The sequence below is a fragment of the Triticum aestivum genome, chromosome 2A (genome assembly GCF_018294505.1).
Source record: "Triticum aestivum cultivar Chinese Spring chromosome 2A, IWGSC CS RefSeq v2.1, whole genome shotgun sequence".
NCBI classification, from domain to species: domain Eukaryota; kingdom Viridiplantae; phylum Streptophyta; class Magnoliopsida; order Poales; family Poaceae; genus Triticum; species Triticum aestivum.
This window is the reverse complement of record NC_057797.1, coordinates 417079949-417092070: the sequence shown is the minus strand read 5'-3', so window position 1 is coordinate 417092070 and position 12122 is coordinate 417079949.

The following is a 12122-nucleotide window of genomic DNA, read 5'->3' as shown; positions in this document are numbered from 1 at the left end:
GTGGCCAACACACCCCGCCGGAAGACCTGTTATTATAATATCTTGATTGAGGAAGTTGGCCACCTCCCCATAAGGATTTCGTAGGGTTTTACTCCAATAAGCTACTCCTTATGGATTTTTGTGTTCCCGAAGTCCGACCTTTTTACTTGATGTTTTAGATATCAAACCATATCTATGAATGGGTTACACTAGCACGTCAAGGAGAACATTAGAAGCCGAGTGCTAAATGTCTCTCGGTCGATCATGCAGATTTTGGTTCCTTGGCCTCGCTAAGGTGAAATCTGAGAAAGTGTTATCCTCCTTTGCATCTGCATCGTCCATCGCTATTCATCATGGTAGTATGTTGTGTTGTCAGCACCCTTGACACGGATGTTGGTAAAATCTTGATGATTATGGAAATGCTCAAGTTCTTGAGAGCACGCACAAGCGCTAGGTGTTATCATCGACACTAACTGGAGTGCTCTCAGTTTCCTCGGCAATGCTATAACCATTCCAATAGTGGAATAACTCTCTATTGTTGAGCCTCTCCCCAGTTACCAGAATCATTCCCAGCATTTGCATTTTGTTCCCAGCTTGCACCGCCAATGTGCCATTCTACCATGGGTCTCATCCATTTCCGATGATAAACAAAATCATCTATGACGTTGTCTTCAACAAGGTAATCCACATCATCCAAGTCCGAGTATGCCATTCTACCGACCCCCTCCAAACGATCGCTCGAGAATTGCCTTAGGCTGGTATAAAGAGTTTCAATGATCTCTGAATCAAAGGTAATTCTTTTTGCCATTTAAGGGGATGATTCTACGAGTCACCTTCCCTAAGGTGCATCATTATGGTATCATGGCAACTCAACTCCTCGCAACGTTGGCAATCGTTTACCACCTTCTTAGGTGTGGAATTGTTGTCTACCTAGTGAACCTTCGTCATCTGCTTCACTCCATTCCTCTAGATGTGTGCTTCGTCTCTCAGCTCGAGAGATGTTGCTATGTCTCATTCCGTGGATTAATTCCGAGTTGTTCGACCTTCGGGAAGAACAATTCTTTTAGGGTCTTTCCTTTCCTCTCGTTGTCATGTTAGTTGGAGTTCTTGGAGCAAGACATCAAGATAATGATGGTGATCGAATCAACGCTTTGATAAAGTGCACCCTGGATCGTGAAGATTGTGCTAGTTTGCGTTCCCCCTTCACCTTACCCTACGCTTGAATCTCGGGACGAGATTTTTTGTTTAGTGGGGGTGAGTTGTCACAGCCCTAGAATTTGTTTGTCATTAGTTGCATTAAGGCATTCATGCATCATGTTTAAAGTTCATGAAACTTGAACTGGGGATGACAAACCCTAGCACTAAATAAAATGCAATTAGGATCAAAATAAAAATATTTTCAATAAACCCAGAATGCCCTTTAGGAAAGTTCATTATTTTTGTTAAAGGTGAAAACCCCTGCCAACAATGATGCACATATTTCTAGGCCATTCTGGATTTTTGAATTAAATCCTATTGTATTTGACCTTGGGCATTTAAATACTATAAATAATTTAAATGTTCAAATAAATGTTGGAAATTGTTAAGGGTCACTGAAATAATTCAGAAAGCACCCATAATTGTTTCCAGGATTTTATAAAATGATTTGATATTTTTAAATCAAATCAAAACAAACTACAGAAAATAGAAAAACAGAATTAAATAGAAATAAGAGAGAGAGAGCAGAAGATCTACCTGGCGCCTACCTGTGCGGCCTGCTGCAGAAGCCGGCCCAGCCCACCAGGGGCTCCCCTCCTGTCGTCTTCCCCGCGCCAGTAGGCAGCGCGCGTGGCCGACGGGCGCCGACGCTGCCTCGGCCACCTCCTGCTTGCCGCTCTCCTTCCTCGACGCTCTGGACGCCTTCCCCGAGCGCCACGCACCTCCCTGCCTCTCTCCCTCACTCTCCCGCGCTCTCACCCCCTTCCCTGGATCTCTCCCTCTCTCACCCGAGAGTCGCCGCCGACGTCGCTCGCAACCACCGCGGCCACAGCCACTTCCTCGCTCCCTCTCTGCGTACCCGAGCTCAGCCCGGACCCCAAGCCCCTCTACGTCGACCCACCGAAGCCCGGATGCCCCAAGACGATGCCGCGGCGTTTCTTCCCGACCACGGCCGCCGGATGCCGCCGTCCGATTCATCCTCTCCGCCATCCCCCCGAGCACGCCGACCTGCTCTTCGAACTCACTGTGAGCTCCTACGCCTCCCCTCTCTCTTCCCCGCCTCGATTGCGCCCTGTAGCCTCGATCCCACCGGAGCCGGAGCTTGCTTGCCGCCGGCCATGTCGCCGCCGTAGCCACCGTTAGCTAGAGCTGCAACCGAGCACGCGGTCGTGCTCAGTGCAACCCCAGGAGGTCGTAACACCCCTCTTTGCCTCCTGTCGTGCTCCCTAACCCCGAAACCCAGTTCACCCGAACGCCGGCGCCGCCGCGAGCTCCATTCCGGCGAACCCCGGCCACCCCCGCACCTCCCGTTGGTCCCCCTAGATGCGCACGGGCACGGGCTACCTCCTGGTGCCCTTGGCGCGTCGATCCGTCGCCTCTGGCGTAACTCCGGCGAGCCACCGCCGCTCTGGGTCGTCGCCGTCGTCCAACCGCCGGCGAATCCGACGTGGCCGGTCATTAGGGCCTAACCACCCCGCTAACCCAGGCCTAGGGCCACTGACAGGTGGGCCCTACCGTTTAATTAACCCGGCTAACAATTTAGTTAAGTTAATTAAACTCTGTTAAATCACTGTGCAGCTGACATGTGGGTCCCACAGGTCAGATTTGACCTGGACAACGCCGTTGACTTGCTGACGTCACTGTGAAGTCATGCTGACGCAGTAATAGGTTTTCTGGATTTATTTTTTATTCAGGAATTTCAGAAAATGCCCTAAACTTCAATAAATCATAGAAATTCAACCGTAACTCCAAATTAAATAATTTATATATGAAAAATTATCAGAAAAATTCAAGGAATCCATCTGTACCATTTTCATGCATGTTAGAACAACTTATAGCTGCTGTTTAGCACAAATCAATTAAATGGCATTTGAATAATCACATATGGAGTTTGAATTTGAATCTTGTATTCAAACCAACTTCATTTAATCTGTTGCTAGTTGCATTAGCTCAAAACACATTCATATTGCCATGTCATGAGCATGCATCATATTGTGCATTGCATTGATTGTATTTCTTCTTTGTTGCCGGTATCTGTTCCCTCCCGGTAGACGATGTTCCGACGTTGTGATCGTTGACACTGATGAAGACTCAATGTTATCTTCAGAAGTGCCAGGCAAGCAAAACCCCCTTGTTCATTCCGATACAATCCTACTCTCTCGCCCTGCTCTCTTTTACTGCATTAAGACAACAACGATTCAACTGTTACTTGCTGCGGTAGCTGAACCCCTTTATCCTTTGCATGACCTGTCATTCCACAGTAAATAGATGAAACCCACTAGCATGAGTAGGAGTTGTTTGAGCCCTGTTGTGCCTACTCATTCTTGCTTGTTTGTCATGCCTGCTACTGCTTAGAGTTGAGTCAGGTCTGATTCATCGGGGATGAATCAGAGGTGTGTGAACATGTCCTACTGTGTGTGAGCTAAGTGTGTGAATACGATTTGGTAAAGGTAGCGGTGAGAGGCCATGTAGGAGTACATGGTGGGTTGTCTCATTGCAGCCGTCCTCAGGAACTGAGTTCTGTGTTTGTGATCCATGATTCAGCTACTACCATGCATTGGGCCCGAAACCAATGGACCCTCTCGGCTTCTTGATCACCCTTGTCCTCTGTCCAGGAGTTGCAAGTAGTTTCTGGTGTTTGTAGTATGCTGGAGGCCGTGCGCAGCGCTGACCGTAGGGGTGGGCTGTGATGCGGTAGGCACGTGGCACGGTGTACCGGGCGCCCGTTTGGTGTCTCGGGAACCCTGTTCACATCGTTTGGGGCTGTGAGCGAAACTCCGGCCGGATCTCCTCATGGATGGAACCCGAATAGGCGATAAACCTGGACTAGAGACTTGAGTGTTTAGGCAGGCCGTGGCCGACACCCACGTTGGGCTTCCGCTTGAAGGTTGCCGAGTACATGTCGTGTAAACGGCGGTAAGTGGTGAGAGCGTGTGTGAAGAAGTACACCCCTGCAGGGTTAACATCATCTATTCGAATAGCCGTGTCCGCGGAAAAGGACTTCTGGGTTGCTTATATCAGTTCATAGACAAGTGAAAGTGGATACTCTAAAATACGCAAGATAAGCGTGAGTGCTATGGATGGCGTTCTCGTAGGGAGACGGGAGCGGATCCATAGTGGTGTATTGATATGGTGAATATGTGGACTCGTGTGCGCCACCTCAAAAGAGTTACTTGCAGTCGTAGTTCAGGATAGCCACCGAGTCAAAGCTGGCTTGCTGCAGTTAAACCCCACCATCCCCTTGTTGAAAATGATGCATATGTAGTTAGTTCTGATGTAAGTCTTGCTGGGTACATTTGTACTCACGTTTGCCTATTTTATGTTTTTGCAGAGAGACCTCAGTCTCGCTAGTAGTTCCGTATGGTCTTCGACGTTTAGCTTGTTACCTCAGCTACGATCTTGTGCCCCCGGCAGGATCTGGTAGATAGTCAGGCTTCTCAGCCCTTTTCATTTATAGATGTCTGTACTCAGACATGATAGCTTCCGCTTGTGCTTTGATTTGTATGCTCTGAATGTTGGGTCATGAGACTCATGTTTGTAATATCTCGCTCCTCAGAGCCTATTGAATAAATACTTGAGTCATAGAGTCATGTTGTGATGCCATGTTGTATTTGCACATATCGAGCATATTGTGTGTATGTTATTGAAATGCTTGGTATGTGTGGGATCTGGCTATCTAGTTGTTTATCTTTAGTAGCCTCTCTTACCGGGAAATGTCTCCTAGTGTTTCCACCGAGCCATGGTAGCTTGCTACTGCTCCGGAACACTTAGGCTGGCCGGCATGTGTCCTTCTTCGTTCCTGTGTCTGTCCCTTCGGGGAAATGTCACGCGATGAATACCGGAGTCCTGTTAGCCCGCTACAGCCCGGTTCACCGGAGTCCTGTTAGCCCAGTGCTACAGCCTGGATTCACTCGCTGATGACCGACACGTTCGATGCTGGGTCATGGATGCCTGTCCCTGTAAGTTAGTGCCACTTTGGGTTTACGACTAGCCATGTCAGCCCGGGCTCCTTATCATATGGATGCTAGCGACACTATCATATACGTGTGCCAAAAGGCGCAAACGGTCCCGGGCAAAGGTAAGGCGACACCCGTGGCAATACCGTGCGTGAGGCCGCAAAGTGATATGAGGTGTTACATGCTAGATCGATGTGGCATTGAGTCGGGGTCCTGACACGCGCCCTCCATCCTCGTGGGCCCCTCGTGGCTCCCCTGATGTATTTCTTCCGCCTATATATATCCATATACCCTAAAACTATCGGGGAGCACAATAGATCAGTAGTTGCGCTGCCAGAAGCCTCCGTAGCCACCGAAAACCAATCTAGACCCGTTCTGGCACCCTGCCGGAGGGGGGAATCCCTCTTCGATGGCCATCTTCATCATATCGGTGCTCTCCATGATGAGGAGGGAGTAGTTCTCCCTCGGGGCTGAGGGTATGTACCAGTAGCCATGTGTTTGATCTCTCTCTCTCTCTCTCTCTCTCGTGTTCTTGAGGTGATACGATCTTGATGTATCGCGAGCTTTGCTATTATAGTTGGATTTTATGATGTTTCTCCCCTCTAATCTCTTGTAATGGATTGAGTCTTCCCTTTGAAGTTATCTTATCAGATTGAGTCTTTAAGGATTTGAGAACACTTGATGTATGTCTTGCATGGGATACCCGTGGTGACAATGGGGTATTCTATTGATCCACTTGATGCATGTTCTGGTGATCAACTTGCGGGTTTCGTCCATGAACCTATGCATAGGGGTTGGCACACATTTTCATCTTGACTCTTCGGTAGAATCTCTGGGGCACTCTTTGAAGTTCTTTGTGTTGGTTGAATAGATGAATTTGAGATTGTGTGATGCATATCGTATAAGTATACCCACGGATACTTGAGGTGATATTAGAGTATCTAGGTGACATTAGGGTTTTGGTTGATTTGTGTCTTAAGGTGTTATTCTAGTACGAACTCTAGGGCTGTTTGTGACACTTATAGGAATAGCCCAACAGATTGATTGGAAAGAATAACTTTGAGGTGGTTTCGTACCCTACCATAATCTCTTCGTTTGTTCTCCGCTATTAGTGACTTTGGAGTGACTCTTTGTTGTATGTTGAGGGATGGTTACGTGATCCGATTATGTTATTATTGTTGAGAGAACTTGCACTAGTGAAAGTATGAACCCTAGGCCTTGTTTCCTAGCATTGCCATACCGTTTGTGATCACTTTTATCATTAGTTACCTTGCTGTTTTTATATTTTCAGATTACAAAGACATATATCTACCATCCATATTGCACTTGTATCACCATCTCTTCACCGAACTAGCGCACCTATACAATTTACCATTGTATTGGGTGTGTTGGGGACACAAGAGACTCTCTGTTATTTGGTTGCATGGTTGTTTGAGAGAGACCATCTTCATCCTACGCCTCCCACGGATTGATAAACCTTAGGCCATCCACTTGAGGGAAATTTGCTACTATCCTACAAACCTCTGCACTTGGAGGCCCAACAACGTCTACAAGAATAAGGTTGTGTAGTAGACATCATGGCTCAAGATAATACCAAATTGTGTGACTTTACTAATACCAACAACAATTATTTTATTAGCACTCTGATTGCTCCTCTTACTGATGCTGAATCTTGTGAAATTAATGCTGCTTTGCTGAATCTTGTCATGAAAGATCCGTTTTCCGGCCTTCCTAGTGAAGATGCCGCTACCCATCTAAACAACTTTGTTGATTTGTGTGATATGCAAAAGAAGAAAGATGTGGACAATGATATTGTTAAATTGAAGCTATTCCCGTTTTCGCTTAGAGATCGTGCTAAAGCTTGGTTTTCGTCTTTGCCTAAAAATAGTATTGATTCATGGAATAAGTGCAAAGATGCTTTTATCTCTAAGTATTTTGCTCACGCTAAGATCACCTCCCTTAGAAATAAAATTATGAATTTTAAGCAAGTTGATCATGAACATGTTGCACAAGCTTGGGAGAGGATGAAATTAATGATACGTGATTTCCCTACACATGGTTTGAATTTGTGGATGATTATACAATTTTTTATGATGGATTGAATTTTGCTTCTAGAAATCTTTTAGATTTAGCCGCGGGAGGCACTTTTATGGAAATCACTTTAGGAGAAGCTACTAAACTCCTAGAGAATATTATGGTTAATTATTCTCAATGGCACACTGAAAGATCTACTAATAAGAAAGTGCATGTGGTAGAAAAAAATAATGTTTTGAGTGGAAAGATGGATGAACTTATGAAATTATTTGCTAATAAGAGTGTTCCTTCTGATCCTAATGATATGCCTTTGTCTACTTTAATTGAGAATAATAATGAATCTATGGATGTGAATTTTGTTGGTAGGAATAATTTTGGTAAGAACACGTATAGAGGTAATTTTAATCCTAGGCCGTATCCTAGTAATTCCTCTAATAATTATGGTAATTCCTACAACAATTCTTATGGAAATTTTAATAAGATGCCCTCTGAATTTGAGACTAGTATTAAGGAGTTTATGAATTCGCAAAAGAATTTCAATGCTTTGCTTGAAGAAAAATTGCTTAAAGTTGATGAATTGGCTAGGAACATTGATAGAATTTCTCTTGATGTTGATTCTTTGTAACTTATATCTATTCCACCTAAGCATGATATCAATGAGTCTCTCAAAGCCATGAGAATTTCCATTGATGAGTGCAAAGAAAGAACCGCTAGGATGCATGCTAAGAAAGATTGTTTTGTGAAAGCGTGTTCTTCTAGTTTCCATTAAAATAAGATGAATATCTAAAAGTTATTGATAAAGATGGGACTGAATATGATCCACCTTTACCTAGAAGGCGTTCCAAAAATTCAGAGTCTTTAGATCTTGATGCTAAAATTGTTAAAAGTGGGATTAAAGAAGTCAAAACTTTTAATATTAATGAACCCACTATTTTGGATTTCAAGGAATTTAATTATGAAAATTGCTCTTCGATATATTGTATTTCCTTGTTACAATCCGTGCTAAATTCTCCACATGCCTATAGTCAAAATAAAGCTTTTACTAAACATATCGTCGATGCTTTAATGCAATCTTATGAAGAAAAACTTGAGTTGGAAGTGTCTATCCCTAGAAAACTTTATGATGAGTGGGAACCTACTATTAAAATTAAAATTAAAGACCATGAATGCTATGCTTTGTGTGGTTTGGGTGCTAGTGTTTCCACCATTCCAAAGACTTTGTGTGATTTGCTAGGTTTCCGTGATTTTGATGATTGCTCTTTAAACTTGCACCTTGCAGATTCCACTATTAAGAAACCTATGGGAATAATTAATGATGTTCTTATTGTTGCAAATAGGAATTATGTTCCCATAGATTTTATTGTTCTTGACATAGATTGCAATCCTTCATGTCCTATTATTCTTGGTAGACCTTTCCTTAGAACGATTGGTGCAATTATTGACAAGAAGGAAGGGAATATTAGATTCCAATTTCCGTTAAGGAAAGGTATGGAACAGTTCACTAGAAAGAAAACTAAATTACCATATGAATCTATTATGAGAGCCACTTATGGATTGCCTACCAAAGATGTCAATACCTAGATCTATCTTCGCTTTGATGCCTAGCTAGGGGCGTTAAACGATAGCGCTTGTTGGGAGGCAACCCAATTTTATTTTATTCCTTGCCTTTTGCTCCTGTTTAGTAATAAATAATTTATCTAGCCTCTGTTTTGGTTGTGTTTTTTGTTTTTAATTAGTGTTTGTGCCAAGTAGAACCGTTGGAAAGACTTGGGGAAAGTCTTTTTGATCTTGCTGTAAAAAACAGAAACTTTAGCGCTCACGATAATTGCTGCCATTTTTATCTGGATAGTGATATTTAGTTAATTAGTTTTGCGTATGATTAATAGATAAATTCCTCACGTCCAGCAATTTATTTTATAATTTTTGGGGTTCCAGAACTTGCGTTAGCTACAGATTACTACAGACCGTTCTGTTTTTGACAGGTTCTGTTTTTCGTGTGTTGTTTGCTTATTTTGACGAATCTATGGCTAGTAAAATAGTTTATAAACCATAGAGAAGTTGGAATACATTATTTTTAACACCAATATAAATAAAGAATGAGTTCATTACAGTACCTTGAAGTGGTGTTTTGTTTTCTTTCGCTAATGGAGCTCACGAGATTTTCTACTTTAAGTTTTATGTTGTGAAGTTTTCAAGTTTTGGGTAAAGATTTGATGGATTATGGAACAAGGAGTGGCAAGAGCCTAAGCTTGGGGATGCCCATGGCACTGCAAGCCAAATCTCGGGGATGCCCCGGAAGGCATCCCCTCTTTCGTCTACTTCCATCGGTAACTTTACTTGGAGCTATATTTTTATTCACCACATGATATGTGTTTTGCTTGGAGTGTCTTGTATTATTTGAGTCTTTATTTTTTTATTTTGCCACAATCATCTTTGCTGCACACACCTTTTGAGAGAAACACACATGATTTGAAAATTATTAGAATACTCTATGTGCTTCACTTATATCTTTTGAGTTATATAGTTTTTGCTCTAGTACTTTACTTATATCTTTTAGAGCACGGTGGTGGATTTGTTTTATTGAAACTATTATTCTCTCATGCTTCACTTATATTATTTTGAGAGTCTTAAACAGCATGGTCATTTACTTAAACTGGGAAATTAATCCTAATATGCTAGGCATTCAAGATTAGTAAAAAGTATTCTTATGAGTGTGCTGAATACTAAGAGAAGTTTAATACTTGATAATTGTTTTGAGATATGGAGATGGTGATATTAGAGTCATGCTAGTTGTGAATTTGAGAAATACTTGTGTTGAAGTTTGTGATTCCCGTAGCATGCACCTATGGTGAACCGTTACATGAAGAAGGCGGAGCATGATTTATTTATTGATTGTCTTCCTTATGAGTGGCGGTCGAGGACGAGCGATGGTCTTTTCCTACCAATCTATCCCCCTAGGATCATGCGCGTAGTACTTTGTTTCGATAACTAATAGATTTTTGCAATAAGTATGTGAGTTCTTTATGACTAATATTGAGTCCATGGATTATACGCACTCTCACCCTTCCACCATTGCTAGCCTCTCTAATACCGCGCACCTTTCGCCGGTATCATACACCCACCATATACCTTCCACAAAACAGCCACCATAACTACCTATAATGGCATTTCCATATCCATTCCCAGATATATTGCCGTGCAACTTTCCACCGTCCCGTTTACTATGACACGCTCCATCATTGTCATATTGCTTTGCATGATCATGTAGTTGATATTGCATTTGTGGCAAAGCCACCGTTCGTAATTCTTTCATACATATCGCTCATGCATCATTGCTATCCCGGTATACCGCCGGAGGCATTCATATAGAGTCATAGTTTGTTCTAGTTTCGAGTTATAATCATTGAGTTGTAAATAAATAGAAGTGTGACGATCATCATTCATAGAGTATTGTCCCAAAAAATGGCCAAATAAAAAAAGGAAGGCCCAAAAAAATTTAAAAAGGGACAATACTACTATCCTTTTTCCACACTTGTGCTTCAAAGTAGCACCATGATCTTCATGATAGAGAGTCTCCTATGATATCACTTTCATATACTAGTGGGAATTTTTCATTATAGAACTTGGCTTGTATATTCCAATGATGGGCTTCCTGAAAATGCCTTAGGTCTTCGTGAGCAAGCGAGTTGGATGCACACCCACTTAGTTCCTTTTGTTGAGCTTTCATATACTTATAGCTCTAGTGCATCCGTTGCATGGCAATCCCTACTCACTCACATTGATATCTATTAATGGGCATCTCCATAGCCCGTTGATACGCCTAATTGATGTGAGACTATCTTCTCCCTTTTTGTCTTCTCCACAACCACCATTCTATTCCACATATTGTGCTATGTCCATGGCTCACACTCATGTATTGCGTGAAGATTGAAAAAGTTTGAGAACACCAAAAGTATGAAACAATTGCTTGGCTTGTCATCGGGGTTGTGCATGATTTAAATACTTTGTGTGGTGAAGATGGAGCATAGCCTGACTATATGATTTTGTAGTGATAACTTTCTTTGGCCATGTTATTTTGAGAAGACATAATTGCTTAGTTAGTATGCTTGAAGTATTATTATTTCTATGTCAATATTGAACTTTTGTCTTGAATCTTTCGGATCTGAATATTCATACCACAATTAAGAGAATTGCATTGAAATTATGCCAAGTAGCATTCCACATCAAAAATTCTGTTTTTATCATTTACCTACTCGAGGACGAGCAGGAATTAAGCTTGGGGATGCTTGATGCGTCTCCAACGTATCTATAATTTTTGATTGTTCCATGCTATATTATATTCTGTATTGGACATTATTGGGCTTTATTATACACTTTTATATTATTTTTGGGACTAACGTATTAACCGGAGGCCCATCCCAGAATTGCTATTTTTTGCCTCTTTCAGAGTTTCGCAGAAAAAGAATATCAAACGGAGTCCAAACGGAATGAAACCTTCGGGAACGTGATTTTTAGAATGAACGTGATCCAGAGGACTTGGAACCTACGTCAAGAAAGCAACCAGGAAGGCATGAGGCAGGGGGGCGCGCCTACCCCCCAGGAGCGCCCTCCACCCTCGTGGGGCCCACATTGCTCCATTGACGTACTTCTTCCTCCTATATATACCTACGTACCCCCAAACTACCAGATACGGAGCCAAAACCCTAATTCCACCGCCGCAACCTTCTACCCGTGAGATCCCATCTTGGGGCCTTTTCCGGAGCTCCGCCGGAGGGGGCATCGATCACGGAGGGATTCTACATCAACATCATAGCCTCTCCGATGATGTGTGAGTAGTTTACCTCAGACCTTCGGGTCCATAGTTATTAGCTAGATGACTTCTTCTCTCTTTTTGGATCTCAATACAATGTTCTCCCCCTCTCTTGTGGAGATCTATTCGATGTAATCTTCTTTTGC